At 34.7% G+C, this 17464-nt stretch overlaps 1 non-coding gene across 1 annotated transcript; it reads right to left on the bottom strand.

Annotated features, from left to right (window-relative positions):
* Window positions 1-16401: 16401 nt before the first annotated feature.
* LOC112449165 (U6 spliceosomal RNA) lies at window positions 16402-16508 on the bottom strand. Its single transcript, XR_003037654.1, has one exon. It is a non-coding gene; the product is annotated as a U6 spliceosomal RNA (small nuclear RNA).
* Between the last annotated feature and the right edge of the window lie 956 nt (window positions 16509-17464).

Raw genomic sequence — 17464 nt, 5'->3', positions numbered from 1 at the left:
TTTCATAAAGTGACAAAAAGATTGTCACTTCAGCTTCAGCATCAGTCCTTGAAATATTTCCAGGGGTCAAACCCACATCTCTTATGACTCCTGTATTTGCAGTCAGGCTCTTTACCACTAGAGAAACCTGGGAAGCCCAATATCTCCCTGAATCAGGAAGATCCCCCGGAGGATGGCATGGCAACCCACTCCAGTATTCTTGCTTGGGGAATGCCATGGACAGAAGAGCCTGGTGTGCTACAGCCCATAGGGTGGCAAAGAGTCTGACATGACTGAAGTGACTTAGCATGCATGCACGCATACACACACACACACACATACACATACACACTTATATCTTCTATGTTTGACCCCAGGTGTTCTCTAAATTCTATAAATTTTTCAAATTAAGATATATGGCAATTTTACATATGCACTGGGTCAGTCACTTTGAAATATTTCTCAACATAAAGCCCCCTTATGCAGGTATTACTCTTTTTCTCTACTCCTCTTAATTTAAAAAAAAAGAAAGAAAGAAAGAAAAATATCCTTGATATATTTCTCAGTGTTTTCTGTCTCAAATTTTTTCTTCCTTTTATTTTCTGTTGAATTTATTCTTAACAGGATTTCAAATCCACATATACACTAAAATAACACAAATCTTTTTATTCCAATGGTTACTTTTTATTCCTCCTCTTATCTAAACCATAAGTAGTATTTTTTCAGTCTGTGGTTGCTGTGGAATCAGCACCTAAGAGAAATCTACACTGGGGATAATAATGTACAAATATTCATTTTTCACTTAGTGATTTAAGGCATGACCCAGGAAGAGATTACCAAGCCAACCACGATGAAGAAAAGAGATCTTTGAGTACTGTGGCCTGGATAATCTCAAATTTAAAGGCCTCAGGTTATAAGAACTGATGAAAAAATACAATAAACAAAGCAGCCTGAAATCTAGGAGGAAGACCAAAAAACATCTCTGAGAAAGAATAATGTTGCTGATAGTTCAGTAAGAAGAGAACTGACATTTGACCACTGGGTTTAATATTGTGAAGACCATTGCAAAAGGTCAAAATAGAATAAGAAGAAAAATTGAAAAAAGTGAGTAAAAAAAAAAATTCTGAAGATTTTTGTGATTGTAAATAGGGAAACAGGGAAGAAGTTGAAGAAGGTAGAGCTGTCAAGAGAAGTTTTGCCTTTGATGTTGTCTCCTGGCTCTTTAAATATTGCAAACACAGCAGTGTGCTTTCATGCTGATGGATGGAATAGGTAAAATCAATAGCGAAACAGAGAGATTAAAAAATTGTTAATGTGGTGTTTTGATATCCTTGGATAAGGGACAAGAAATGGAATCCAGCAACACATGGAAAACTCACTGGACTTACCTTGTAGCACAGGGGGATCGTGAGTAATAATTGATAGGAAGGAAGAGTGCATAAGAACTGATGCTATGGTGAGTAAAAATACACATGTTATTTGATTCAAGGTTAATAATTAAAAAAAAAAACAAAACAAGTCAAAGTACAATATGACCCCAAACTGAATTAGGGATTGGGCTAATATATAAAATGCTCTAGGAAGATGATTCATGGTTGCAAACATATATGTGAGCATGTGTGCACATGTGTGTGTGGAGATTTTGTTTAGCTTTGCTCCTCTCCTGACCCCAAACTTTCTCCCAATATTGATAATATTAATAGTATGTTTGGTTACATTCCTAAAATATCAGCAATAGGCTGTTCCCTTAGGAGTAATACTAGCAAGATATTCTATGACACAAATCTCTTCCCCAGGAATTTGGTATTGCCAGCAGAGGAGCATGTCAATAAATTTTATTTATTTAAAAAAAAATAAATTTTATGTATTTTAAATAAATAAAATTTTATTTTTAATAAAATGCATTGCTTAGGGTTTTTAAAAGGAAAAGTCATGTAAAATAAGAAATTACAGGTAATTTTTTAATTTATTTAGTGATAAGGACCAAGATAAAAATACACTGATGATTTCATTGGGAGTTATTATTAGTATAGTATTAGAGAAAGAAGAAGATAAGGAATAGTATTTTTATGTTGAATAATAGCTTTCATTTACCTGAAACCTAGTGTATGATTATTGTCAATGACACATGGGATTTAAAATGTGGAATATTATGGTTTTCCAGTGAGTTGTTTAGTCAGCATGAGGCTGCAGTAATCATCACACGCTTCAAAGAAGAGACTCTGTATTTTTGCATATCAAAAGCACAACCTCCTTTCTCTAAGGTTCAAAAATACCCAGTTCTGATGTGTTGGGATTCTCAGAATGTCATAAGAGATGTGTATTATAAATGTTCATCCTTTCTAAGGATCATCTCAGAATAATTCACCTTCCCTCCTGCATGATAATACCAAAGACAGCTAAGTATCACAATCATGTTCCCTTCGAATAAGAGAATGAGTGGTAATTGGGATCTCAGACAATGAGCAGAATCTGTCTTGATTTTGATTTCTGGATGATGAAGTGAAAAATAAAAAGTGACAGTCTACATTTTAAACAAGAACTTATTCAGAACAGATTTACAAAGTCAATCCTCATGCATTTCTAGTAGAATGGGGAGCTTAATAATACAAATATTTTACCCACCTACCTCTTATTTTAAATATAGTACTTTTTTGAGATAAAGTAAACTACTTTAGGTTTGAGTTATCTGTTTTGGGGAAAAAGATAAAAGTCTGTGGTCTAAGAGAAAATTTCAGAGTTAATTTTGAAAAGCAGATCTGTGTGTTTACCATTTTTCTTGATGTTTATAGTCTGGCTACAGTTACTGGTAAACATGCCATCACTTAGAAGGTGAACCTCTTTTTTACAGTCTGTCTTCCAGGTCTACGATGTGAACTGGATGTCTCATGTTCACCTGTCTGGTGGATTTTGAGATAATTTAGCCTCCTTAATTGTGCCTGTCTTTCTTACTACTGTTTCTCTTTGAAACATTTTGCAAATGTCCATTTTCCTGTATTGACTCAACATTTGTTCAAGCCTTGGAGTCTTTCCAAAAGATTGACACAGTTGAGAACACTATCACCCTCTGTAATCCCTTCATGTTTGAAGTCTCACACCCAGAACTTAGCTCTGATATATTTCACATCCAAACATTTCATGCAGGGCTTTTCTAAGTTATACAAACTTCAATTTGAAGCTGATATCCAGAAATTGTGATAAAGCTTTGCACATTGCCTCCTTAAATAAGACCTCCAGTGTGTTTGTCACTCAGTCATGTCCAATTGTTTGTGACCCAATGGATTGTAGCCCACCAGGCTCTTCTCTCCACGGAATTCTCCAGGCAAGAATATTGCAGTGAGTTGCCCTTCCCTTCTCCAAAACCTTAAGACTACACTGAATTTGCCCACTTCCCCAACTGTGTCACTGAATTCACTATCTTTTGCCCTTCTAATTTAAATGTGTCATTTTTTCATCCTTGATTTTGCATCTGTTCATCCTTCTGGAAAGTAGTTCAACTTCTTCTTAAATTATAGTAAAAAATTATTTTTCAAGATGGAATGTACATAATATTTACAGGTTTAACAAGCTCTGACTTTTGCTGGCAGCTTTAATTTATCTCCTCTCTGTGTTCAGCTGTACTTTTAAAGCGGTGACCCCTGATACATGGTACTTGCTCCGTTTGCTTCTCTGCCTCCCCCACTAGACAGTAAATATCTGGTTGAGAGAGACTGACTTACTCATCTTTGCATCTGTTGTGCCCTGTGCTTAGCTCATAGGAAGTGCTCAGTAAGAGAATGAATGAATGAAAGGATGAGTGCATACATGAATGAATGTGCTTATCCACCTCCTCTCCTCTCCTCTCATAGCTAACAGATAATGAAAACAAAAGATTTGGAGGTAAGTAAAAAGGCCAAGACATTGAATCAGTGCTCTAACTGGCATAAACCTAGGCTTATTGATTGCCACTTGACTGATCGTTTATTCATACTCTTCTATTAAAAATACCATTAACTTTTCATCAAGCATTGTGCTGGTGAATAGCATTGTTAATAGCATGGATAAATAGCATTGTTCTATTTATCTTATGAAATATATTTTACTTAACATCCATTTATGGTGAACAAGATAGTAATATTCCTTTTATCAGATGGAGACTCTGAGGCTGGAAGAGGTAACATTCATGAATTTGTTTCCTAATTAGTAGAAAGCCTCTGACTTCAAACATAGGCTTTCTGATTCCAAATCTGCCTCTTTGTCACTGTTTTATATTGTCTCTCCAGAAGTCAGTCTTTTGTGTTATTGTGCATAACAAAACGTGTCAGATTTTCTCTTTCTCCTGGACTCACAAATAACAACACTGATTTATGTATTTATTAACAATAGTGTTTATTTTATCAATCACACGATAGGCATTATTTGTACCACCAGGGTGTATCATGATTTTCATATGCTACACTTGCTGATAATGGAAATGTACCTTTCTTTCTTTATAATAACCTGTCAACTATGAAAATCAGTTTTGCATCAATTTTATAGCAAGGCCACACAAGCGAGAAAGCTTCATGCTCAGGCATTTCAGTACATAAGTTACTGTGTGTGCTGCCATTTTCAATAATATCAATAATTCTTATTGCTAGTGAAGTAGCACATAAGTTGTTTTTAGATAATGATAGTATTTTCAGGCAATATTCCAATTTTTGTGCTTTGAAAGTGAGCATTGCTGGTTCCCTATAACACATCCCAGTGTCCTAACCGCGTTGGTTCTGTGAACCGGTGTGCCTGCGTTCTCATTTACTTGCCCTTACCTTACTGCTGCTCTTGCTCATAAAAAACCATTTCCAAGTCAGTTGCTTTTCTATCTAATAGCATCTTTGTTGTGGATTATAGTAAATGATTTAGCTCGCTGCCTGTATGCTTGGTGGAACATCCTCAGGCTTATTTTGAGCTAAGCAAGATTTTACTAGATGGTCTTTGAATTCAAAGGCTGCTTTTGGCAACTCCAGGAAGAATAGTGCTGATGATTTAGAAAACTGTAGCTTTATAAATGACCACTTTCCAGCGGCGGGAAATTAATGGCTGATGAGTGGTAAATAGGTCCATTTCATTTTATTCCCAACCTGCATGTATTCTAAGGAAATGGTTATAGCCTGGGAGAAGAGAACAAGGGAAAGTTTGTAAGATGATGGAAACTTTATTGCTACATTGACAAAAAAAAAAAATATCATGTACCATTGGTTAAAATTATCAATATTATAAGTGATCTAATTTTATTGTTTTCTTAGAAAATCAAGATTATGGGATAAAATCCTAGGCAAACCTGTTGGGCAGGTAGCATAAGCAAGAAATATACCTGTGCTGATTTAAACCACTGGTGTTTGGAGTGTATTACTTTAGAAGGTTTAAGGAAGTTATTTGACCTTGGTATTAGTCTAAGAAATTGGACTTTCTTTTCCCAGCAATATTCCTATTGCTGAACATTGGGACAACTCGAAACATTGTTACTCTATATGACTGAGATCAAATCAGAATGAGGTAACATTTGGAATAAAGTTATATTTTGTTGTTGTTTGTGTTTTATCGAAAAGGCCTTAAGAAATAAATTTCTACAGACTTGCTTAACAGTTTTACATCATTTCTAAGCTTACCTGTAAACATGGTTGAGGTTGTCATATATAATCAATATACAGATATTCCAAATAAAAGTAGACTAAAATCTGCGTTTCTTTGATCTGGAATATGCACTGTCAAAACTTAAAGAGCCAAATGTCTCTAGAAGTCTGTGATATTGATTTGATTAAGAATTTATGCTATTATAGGAGCCTCAAAGAAATATGTAGAACCACATTGGTCTAACTCTATAGCTTTAAAATACTGGCCAGCATGAAAACACAGTTCATTGTGTTCAACTGAATAAATATTTATTACAAAATTTGAGTGGTATATTGTAACGAATTGGGGTAAGGCAATTAGTTATAAGGTCTATGAAAAGTTATTACGTTAGCCTTTGGGGTCTGAATCAAAAGTCCTTTGCTCAATCATAACTGAAGTCAGGATGGGGGACACATGCACATCCATGGCTGATTCATGTCAATATATGGCAAAAACCACTGCAATATTATAAAGTAATTAGCCTCCAATTAAAAAAAAATAAAAGCTGAAGTCAGTGAAATGAAAGGCTACAGAATTGAGTGTGAGATATTAACATAGGGACCATTTTAGCTGCTAACAAGGTAATGCTTTAGAAAGAGGATGATTTATCACTACATGAAGAATTCCTGAATCAGTTATGTGACATTATACGGTCTCTATTCCCTAGCTGATGCATTGATTAAGTATGATAACAAAGCTGTGGGTTGTCTTGTTGGTGATACATTCCAATATTATCTTAATTATCCTTCATTATGAATGCTGCTAGGCTAAGGCTAGAACATGGCTGAGTTGTGAGGATGGTGTTAAATAGTCCATCACCATTATAATAAGGCAAAGGACACGTTTCAAAAGAGTAGATAAGACAAGAGCTTTCATTTTTTTCATGGAATGAAAACAAAATTCTTTCTGAGTTTACATGAATGTATATAGTAACATACATGAAGAGTAATTTTATTAATTCATTTTTAAGTCTGAATTTAGTTTTCTTAGTATTATCATGCAGATACATAGCTTTTTCTCATGTACTTTTATTCCAAAATAACTAACTTTACTTAAAGATTAGTAAATTCTCTGTTGTTTTATTAAATTGAACACTGATTCCATTTAATTCACTGATGTCTTCGGTTTCACTAGAGATATATGTCCTGCAAAATTCATTTGGTATGGCGTCAATTTTATTTAATTAAATAAATTTATTAATTTAAATATTAAAAATTATTTAATTTTTCAATAAATGGCTATTCAGACATGAAAGATAATGGATCAACAAGTGAAATTTCTCTCTCCCCTCCAAATGTATTATTCACAATGTACACTGCTTTTGTTTCAGTCTTAAAACTAATGTGTATACAATTAATCATTTTTCTGTTTTGAAGAACTGGAACTAAAATTATTTTTCCTAAACTGATTTTTCTAGATATCAAGATGCTATACACACTTTCAATTTTTTAAGTCTTTCTTTACAAAAATAAACACACTAGATCAGATGTTACATCACTATGTTTTTTGGTTTTTTTTTTTTTATTAATTTTATTTTATTTTTAAACTTTACATAATTGTATTAGTTTTGCCAAATATCAAAATGAATCCACCACAGGTATACATGTGTTCCCCATCCTGAACCCTCCTCCCTCCTCCCTCCCCATACCATCCCTCTGGGCCGTCCCAGTGCACTAGCTCCAAGCATCCAGTATCGTGCATTGAACCTGGACTGGCATCTCGTTTCATACATGATATTTTACATGTTTCAATGCCATTCTCCCAAATCTTCCCACCCTCTCCCTCTCCCACAAAGTCCATAAGACTGTTCTATATGTCAGTGTCTCTTTTGTTGTCTCGTATACAGGGTTATCGTTACCATCTTTCTAAATTCCATATATATGCGTTAGTATACTGTATTGGTGTTTTTCCTTCTGGCTTACTTCACTCTGTATAATAGAAACTATAAAACTCCTAGAGGAGAACACAGGCAAAACACTCTCTGACATACATCACAGCAGGATCCTCTATGACCCACCTCCCAGAATATTGGAAATAAAAGCAAAAATAAACAAATGGGACCTAATTACACTTAAAAGCTTCTGCACATCAAAGGAAACTATTAGCAAGGTGAAAAGACAGCCTTCAGAATGGGAGAAAATAATAGCAAATGAAGCAACTGACAAACAACTAATCTCAAAAATTTACAAGCAACTCCTACAGCTCAACTCCAGAAAAATAAATGACCCAATCAAAAAATGGGCCAAAGATCTAAATAGACATTTCTCCAAAGAAGACATCACTATGTTTTTTTTGAGCTGTAAGCCATTGCCAGAAAATTTTACAGAACTTTCTAAAGTGGCCTGCTTTTAATCATGATATGATTTTTCCCCTAAGATGTTTGGAGATTCTAAAATATTTAACATATTTAAAATTATCTCAATGTTTATTTTCTTATTGCCTCTAGGTCTATTTTGCTTCCTCACATTGAATAAAAACTATCAGGTATAAAATCTTTCCATCTCTTCCTCTGAGGGGTCTGTGTGTGTGTGTATATATACACACACACACACACACGCACACACACACACACACAATACCTCTCTTTTAGGTTCTGTTTAATTTGTATTATGAGGACAAGCATGGACTTCCTAATTTTCAAGTATGTTTTCTTCAGTTCTCATAATTAAGCACATCAGCAACTCCCTACTCTTGGTCATCTTCCTTCAAAAAAATCTCTCTCCTTTGGCTCCTGTGGGTTCATTTTACACTTTGTCATAACTCTAAAATCAATATTATGGCTTTAAAGTTGTTTATTTTCCTCCCATTGTTGTGGCTTTATTGAGCATTTTAATTTATTCAACCAACATGGATTTATTGAATAGCTGTCAAATACATGGGTCAGCAGGTAGAGGATTCACCTGCCAATGCAAGAATTGCAAGAGATGCAGGTTTGATCCCTGGGTCAGGAAGATGCCCTCGAGTGGAAATGCCAAGCCCTCCAGTATTCTTGCCTGGAGAATTCCATGGACAGAGGAACCTGGCGAGCTACAGTTCATAGAGTCACACAGAGTCAGACATGAGAGGGTGACTGAGCACATGAAGAAGAGTACACAAATACATAGAAATACCATGGATGAACGTTAAGTGTGTCAAATGCTTTTTCTGTGTTTCTTGAGATGATCAAGTGCTTTTCCTTTAAGTTGTTGATATGATAGTTTGCACTAGTTGTTTTCCTTTTTTATTGGAGTATAGTTGCTTTACAATGTGTTAGTTTCTACTCTACAGCATAATGAATCAGGCATATGAATACATATATCTCCTCCCTTTTGGGTTTCCTCCCCATTCAGCTCACCACAGGGCCTTAAGTATAGTTCCCTGTGGTATGTTCATATTAGTTATCTATGTACATAGTATCAATAGAGCATGTGTGTCAATCTCAATCTCCTTTGATTACTGAACAAGTTTGAAATTCTAGAATAAACCCTACTTGTCATGATGTAGTTTCTTTTCTGTATGTTTTATATATATTTGGCTAAAGACTGGTGAATAATTTGGCATTCATACTCATGAGGGTTATTGATCTGTAGCTTGTGTTTCTTGTAATGTCTTTATTAATTTGGTTATTCAGATAATACTGGATGCACAATGAGTTGGGCAGTGTTCCCTCCTGTTCTTTTTCAGGAAGAGATGGTATTACTTTGGTATTTTTTTTAACGTTTGATACAATTTACCCAGGAAACATCTTATATCTGATGCTTTATTTATTGAAAGATATAATTACAAATTCACTTTCTTTAAAAAGATTACATTTCTTTTCCCCAGCTTTATTGTGGTATAGGCAAAAATTGAATATACTTAAGGTATACAATGTGATGTTCTTACATACATATACATTGTAAAATGTTTACAACATTCAAGCTAGTTAAAATATCCATCAGTTTCCATAGTACCTTTTTTGTGAGAACAATTAAGTTCTACTCAGCCAATTTCACGTGTACAATGAAGCGTGGTTAATGACAGTCATCATGATGTAGTACATCATATCTTCAGAAGTTCCTCCTGTGTATCTAAATCTTTTCTGTATGTTACTAAATATATTTTGCTAAAATACATTTATTTTAGATATTAACCAAAAAATATGTATTTAGGTTGTATGCCCATTTTTAAATCAGGTTGTTTGTTTTCCTGTCTGTTGTTGTTGCTTATTTATTTTGAATATGAACTGCTAAAGAGATACTTGGCTTGCCAATATTTTCCTATTACATACTTGACTTTTTTTTTTTCTTTTTGCCCTTTGACCAATATTTTCCCCATTTTTTTCACCCTCTAGACCCTGGTAAGCAACATCCTACTCTCTGCTTCTTAGTCTTACTTTTGTATATTCCACATCTAGGTGAGAATAAACAGTATTTGTCTCTCTGTGTCTGACTTATTTCAGTTGGTGTAATGATATCCAGTTTTATCCATTTTGCCACAATATGCAATCAACTACTGTTGAGCCTTAAGAAAGAGGTAAACTTAATTATGTGTATATCAATATATATAGACTATATACACATATGTGCAAATATTTTCCCATCACATAGGTTGTTTCTTTGTCGGTTTTTTTTTTTTTTTTTTTTGCTATACAGAAATGTTGTTGTTGTTCAGTTGCTAAGCTGTGTCTGACTCTTTGGGACCCATGGACGTGTTTCCTCTGTCCTCCACTGTCTCTCAGAGTTCACTCAATTTCATATCCATTGAGCAATGCTATCTAACCATCTCATCTCCTGCCACCTCCTTCTTCTTTTGCCTTCGATCTTTCCCAGCCTCAGGGTTGTTTTCCAATGAGTCAGCTCTTCACATCAGGTGGACAAAGTATTGGACCTTCAGCAACAGTCCTTCTGATGAATATTCAGGGTTGATTTCCTTTAGGATTGGCTGGTTTGGTCTCCTTGCTGTTCAAGGGATTCTCAAGAGTCACCACAATTGGAAAGCATCAATTTTTTGGTGTTCAACCTCCTTTTTGGGCCAACTCTTACATCCATACATGACTACGGGAGAAACCATAGCTTTGACTATATGGACCTTTGTTACCAAAGTGATGTCTCTGCTTTTTAATATGCTGTATAGGTTGGTCATAGCTTTTCTTCCAAGGAGCATATCTTTTAATTTCATGGCTGCAATGATTTTGGAGCCCAAGAAAACACAATGTGTTATGCCACTTTTACCCCTTCTATTAATATTCACCATGAAGTAATGGGACTGGATGTCATGATATTAGTTTTTGAATGTTGAGTTTTAAGCTATCTTTTCCACTTTCCTCTTTCACCTTCAATAAGAGACCATTGTTTTCACTTTCTGCCAGGATAGTGGTAACAACTGCATATTTGAGGTTACTGATATTTCTCCCAGGAGTCTTGATTGCAGCTTGTGATTCATCCAGCATGGCATTTCTCATGATGCACTCTGCATATAAATTAAATAAGCAGGGTAACAAAATGCAGACTTGATGTACTCTTTTCCCAATCTTGAACCATCCCTTTTTCCATGTCTAGTTCTAACTTTTTCTTCTTGACCTGCATACAGGTTTCTTGGGAGACTGGTAAGGTGATGTGGCACTTCCATCTCTTTAAGAATTTTCCATGGTTTGTTGTGATCCACACAGTTAAAGCTTTAGTGCTGTAAGTGAAATAGAAGTATATGTTTTTCTGGAATCCCTTTGCTTTCTCCATGATCCAATGATTGTTGGCACTTTGACCTCTGGTCCCTCTGCCTCTTTGAAGCCAAGTTATATATACGGAAATTCTCAGTTCATGTACTGCTAAAGCCTACCTTGAGGATTTGGACAATAACCTTGCTAGTATGTGAAATGAGCACAATTGTATGGTAATTTGAACAGTGTTTGGCATTGCCCTTCTTTGCAATTGGAATGAAAGCTGACTTTTTTCAATCCTGTGGCCACTGCTGAAATTTTTAGTTCAATGCACTTTGATTTGCCAATGTTAGTTTTCACTGCATATACTTCCAAGATTATATACAAAAGGTACGACAAAAGGATTTTTTCTTATAATTTCTTCCAGCAGTTTGCAGCTTCAGCTCTTCTTTAAGTATTGAATATATAGAGAGCTCCTTTTTTTTTCTTAATTTAATGTTAATAAAGTTCCTGTATCACTGTTTTACAGGTGGACAGACAGTTTTTCCAATACCATTTATTGAAGAAACTCTTCTTTCCTAATTGTGCATGCATTGTATAATAGGATTATCTTTATTATATGTTGGTCAGTTCAGTCCAGTTTAGTAGCTCAGTCATGTCTGACTCTTATGACCCCATGGGCTGCAGCACTCCAGGCTCCCTGTCCATCACCAACTCCCAGACTTTCTCAAACTCATGTCCATTGAGTTGGTGATGCCATCCAACCATCTCATCCTCTGTTGTCCCCTTCTCCTCCAGCCTTCATTCTTTCCCAGCATCAAAGTCTTTTCCAATGAGTCAGTTCATTGCATCAGGTGGCCAAAGTATTGGAGCTTCATCATCAGTCCTTCCAATGAATATTCAGGACTGACTTACTTCAGGATTGACTGGTTTGGTCTTCTTCATGTCCAAGGGGCTCTTGAAAGTCCTCTCCACCTCCACAGTTCAAAAACATTAATTCTTTGGTGCTCAGCTTTCTTAATGGTCCAACTTTCACATCCATACATAACTACTGCAAAAACCATAGCTTTACATATACAGACACATTTTGGTAAAGTAATGTCTCTACTTTTTAATAGGCTGTCTAGGTTGGTCATAGCATTTCTTCCAAGGAGCAAGAGTCTTTTAATTTCATGGCTGGAGTCATCATTTGCAATGATTGTGGAGCCCAAGAAAATAATCACTGTTTCCATTGTTTCCCCATTTATTTGCCAGGAAGTGGTGGGACCAGATGCCATAATCTTAACTTTTTGAATGTTGAGTTTTAAACCAGCTTTTACTGATTCCTCTTTTACCTTCATCAAGAGGTTCTTCAGTTCCTCTTCACTTTCCTCCATAAGGGCATTGTCCTCTGCATATCTGAGGTCATTGTTATTTCTCCTGGAAATCTAGAATCCAGCTTGTGCTTCATCCAGCCCTGCATTCTGCACGATGTACTCTGCATATAACCAAGGTCACAAAATACAGCATATCTGAGGTTACTGATATTTCTCCTGACAATCTCTTGGTCCATGTCAATTCTAACTGTTGCTTCTTGACCTGCACACAGATTTCTCAGGAGGCAGGTAAAGTGGTCTGTAATTCCCATCACTCTAAGAATTTTCCATAGTTTGTTGTGATCCACACAGTCAGAGGATTTAGCATAGTCAATGAAGCAGAAGTAGATGTTTTTCTGGAATTCTCTTGACTTTTCCATGATCCAGTGGATGTTGGCAATTTGATCTCTGGTTCCTCTGAGTTTTCTAAATCCAGTTTGAACATCTAGGAGTTCTTGGTTCACATACTATTGAAGTCTACCTTGGAGAATTTTGAGCATTATTTTGCTAAGGTGTGAGATGAGCACAATTGTGTTGCAGTTTGAACATTCTTTGGCATTGCCCTTCTTTGGAATTAGAATGAAAATGGACATTTTCCAGTCCTGTGGCCAGTGCTGAGTTTTTCAAATTTGCTGGCATATTGAGTGCAGCACTTTAACAGCATCATCTTTTAAGATTTGAAATAGCTCAGCTGGAATTCCATCACCTGCCCTAGCTTTATTCATAGTGATTCATCCTAAGGCCCACCTAACTTTGCACTCCTGGATGTCTAGCTCTAGGTGAGTGATCATACCATCATGGTTATCTACTTTTTTTAAATTTTGAGATTGGTTTATTTCAGTTAAATTATGGAATTTGTGTGCATATATACTTTATATTAACCCCTAGTTATCTTTTTAATGATTTGGGGATCTCGGATAATATTTCTTTTTTCATTCTTGTTCAATTTGACTGAAGTTGTATCACTTTTATTAACTTTTTGTTAAAAAGAGTAATATCTGGATTCATTGGTGTTCTCTACTGTTTTTCTGTTTTCAGTTTCACTGCCTTGTACTATTAAACTTATACCCTTCTTTCTGCTTGATTTGTTTTATTTTGCTCTTTTTACTCATGATAAGTACTGTGGAAATGTACATTACTGATTTAAGTAAGAACTTTTGTCTATACTTATATAAGCATTTGATGCTATATATGTATCTCTATGCACTACTTTGGGTGCTTCTGACAATTTTTATGTGCAGTGTTTCATATTTTATTCAATTCAGACTGTATTTTAGATTTTTTTAGAGATTCTATCATTGACACATGTACTATTTATGATTATTACATTTTCCAAATATTGAAAAGTTTTGGCATTTTCAATATATTTAGTTATATCTTAAATTGTATGATCTGAGAAAATTCTTTGTATTATTTGTATTCCTTTAAATTTGTAAAAGGGTTTTTTATGTGTCCAGCTATGTAAGCTGTTTTGGTGACTGTTCCATGCACACTTGAGAAAAATGTATATTCTGCTGTTGGGTAGAATATTCCATTAGGCAATAAAGTAACTTGATAAATATTGTTTTTCAGCTCACCTATACATTGCCATTTTTCTGCCAACTTTTATTAGTTACCTAAAAAGTAGTGTTGGATGTTGAAATATATTTATTCATTGTTTGTTTCTTCTTTCATTTCTTTTTTCACATGTTAGAAATTCTTTTGTGAAGATAAACATTAGCATTTTATGTTTGTTAGATAATGTATACTTTGTCATTTTAAAATATTTACTTTATGTCTAATAATATTTCTTCTTCTGAAGTCTACTCTGGTACAGATACTGCAATTCTAGTTTTATTTGGCTTTGTATCTGTGTGGTGTTCTCTGTCTATACATTTTAATATGTTTATGCCTTTTTATTGAGATATAATCTAGACAAAATTCATCTAATTAATCATACAATTCAGCCTTTTTAGTGTGTTCACAAAGTTTTGCAACCTTCACAACTACCTAATTCCAGAATATTCTGATCAACCCAAAATAAATTTCATACACATTAGCAGTTAATCCAGTAGCCTACTTTCTGTATCCATTAATTTGCCAGATTCTGTATATTTTCTATAAACAAACTTATACAGCCTTGTAGCTGGCTTCTTTTGCTTAACATAATTTTTTCAAAGTTCTTTCACAGTTTGGGATGTATTAGTTCTCAATTACTTTTAATGCCTGAATAATATTCCATGTGTATTTTTTGGTGTGTGTATACATACACATAATTGCTTATCTATTCATTAATTAAAATTTGAGTTTTTCTCCCCTATTTTGCTACTTTAAACAATATTTTATAGACTTTTGAGTACAAATTTATATGTGAGGCTGTGCTTTTAGTTCTCTGGGGTATATAACTAAAAAGGGAATTGCAGGTTTTTATTGTAACTCTTTGCTTAACTTATTGAAGAACTGCACGCTATTTATCAAATCAACTGCACGATTTTACTTCCAAATTTCAAGTCATCATAATTCCAATTTCCCCACACCCTTTTTATTATCTGTAGTTTTCCTTTTTTAAATTTATTGCAGTTTTAAATTGATTAGGGCTATCATGGTAGGAGTGAAGTGGTATGTCATTATATTTTTGCTTTACATTTCCCTCATGACTACAGGTGCTGAGTACTTATGTCTTTGTTGGTCATTTGTATATCTTCTTCGGGGAACTATGTATTAAAGTTCTTTGCCCATTTTTGGTTGGATATTTGCTTTTTGGTTGAGTTTTTAGAGTTCTTTACATATATTGAAAATAAGGTATTTATTAGATATATGATTTACAGATATTTCCACACATTTTAGGTGTAGCTTCTCAATTTCTTGATAGTGTTCTTTGAATCACAAAAGCTTTTTATATGCATAACGTCTAGTTTCTTTTTTTTTTTTTTTTGCGGAGTGGGAAAGGGGTTGCTATGCTTTAAGAATCATATCTAAGAAAGCATCATCTAAACTAAAGCCACAAAGATTTACATTTATATACTTTCTTCTAATAGTTTTTCACTGTGATATCTTATAAATGTAAAGTCTTTGATCCATGCTGAGTTACTTGTTGTTTGTTGTGAAATAAAACTACAACTTCTTTCTTTTATATCTGGATATACAGTTGGTCTAGCACTATTTGTTGAAAACACTATTCTTTCCCCATTGAATTGTCTTTGCAGTTTTATTGAAAATCAGCTAACCATAGATATATGAGTTTATTTCTGGACTTTCAGTTCTATTCCATAGACTGACATGTCTATTTTTTTTATGCCAGTAAAACACTATATTATTGTACCTTTTGCAGAGGTTTTGAAGTCAGAAATTTTTAGTCCTCTTAGTTTGTTCTTATTCTTCAAGATGGTTTTATTTATTCTGGGATGTTTTCTTAACATGTAAATCATAGGATTAACATGTCAATGATAGGGTTAATTTGTCAGTTTCTGCAGGAAATCCTACTGCAGTATTGACAAGAATGGCAATGAATTTGGGGAGTATTCATTTTATTAATAAGATGCTATACAGTGATTGATACTTGTATATTCACTCAACCTTGAGTCTTTCAGATAATCTTACTAGGTCATGATGTATAATCCTTTCTGCTATATTGTGGGATCTGACTTGTTACTATTTTTTGAGAATTTTGTGTACTTTTTCATGAAAACTTGTCATCTATAATTTAAAGATTTTGTGATATCTTTGCCTGACTTTGCTATCAGAGTAATGCGGGCCTAATAAATTGAGTTAAAAATGTTTTCTCCTCTTTCTAAATTATTTTCTTCTTAAAAATTTGAAATAATTGGCCTTAAATTCTTTTTAAAATTTTTAATTGGAGCATATTGGCATGCCATCCTATTGCAGGGACCACGATAATCTTCTTTGCATTATTCCAATTTTAGTATATGTGCTGCCAAAGAGAGAATGAGCTTAATTCGTTTTTGAAGAATTGAAGTTGAATTCTTCAGTTGAAGCCGTCATCACTATCAGGTCTTAGTTTTTTTTTTTTTTTTTTTTTGCAGAAACTTTAAAAATTGCTAATTCATTCTCTTTGCTCATTAGAATTCTATTCAGATTTTCTATTCCTTGTTGAGTCTGTTTCAGTATTTTTCTAGGAGTTGGGAGTGTGACTATCACTTCAAGATATTCACTTTGTTTCACTTGATATATGCCCAGAAGGGGAATGACTGGGTCATACAGTTCAGCTCAATTCAGTTCAGCCACTCAGTCGTGTCCGACTCTTTGGGACCCCATGGACTGCAGCATGCCAGATTCCCAGTCCATCACCAACTCCCGAAGCTTGCTCAAATTCCTGTCCATCAAGTTGGTGATGTTATCCAACCATCTCATCCTCTGCCGTCCCCTTCTCCTTCTGCCTTCAATCTTTCCCAGCATTAGGGTCTTTGCTAATAAGTCAGTTCTTCAGGTCAGGAGGCCAAAGTATTGGAGTTTCAGCTTCAGCATGAGTCTTTCCAATAAATATTCAGGACCGATTTCCTTTAGGATGGACTGATTTCCTTTAGGATTGACTGATTGGATCTCCTTGCAGTCCAAGGGACTCTCAAGAGTCTACTCCAACACCACAGCTCAAAAGCATCAATTCTTTGGTGCTCAGCTTTCGTTATAGGCCAACTCTCACATCCATACATGACTACTGAAAAAACCATACCTTTGACAAGAAGGATCTTTGCTGGCAAAGCAATATCTCTGCTTCTTAATATGCTGTTGAGGTTGTCAGAGCTTTTCTTCCAAAGAGCAAGTGTCTTTTGATTTCATGGCTGCAGATTTCACCATCTGCAGTGATTTTGGAGCCCTAGAAAATAAAGTCTGTTACTGTTTCCATTGTTTCCCCAACTATTTGCCAGGAAACGATGGGACCGGA

Source organism: Bos taurus, chromosome 12 (genome assembly GCF_002263795.3).
Source record: "Bos taurus isolate L1 Dominette 01449 registration number 42190680 breed Hereford chromosome 12, ARS-UCD2.0, whole genome shotgun sequence".
Lineage (NCBI taxonomy): Eukaryota > Metazoa > Chordata > Mammalia > Artiodactyla > Bovidae > Bos > Bos taurus.
Note: the sequence above shows the minus strand (reverse complement) of the source record. Positions and strands in the feature narration are given on the sequence as shown.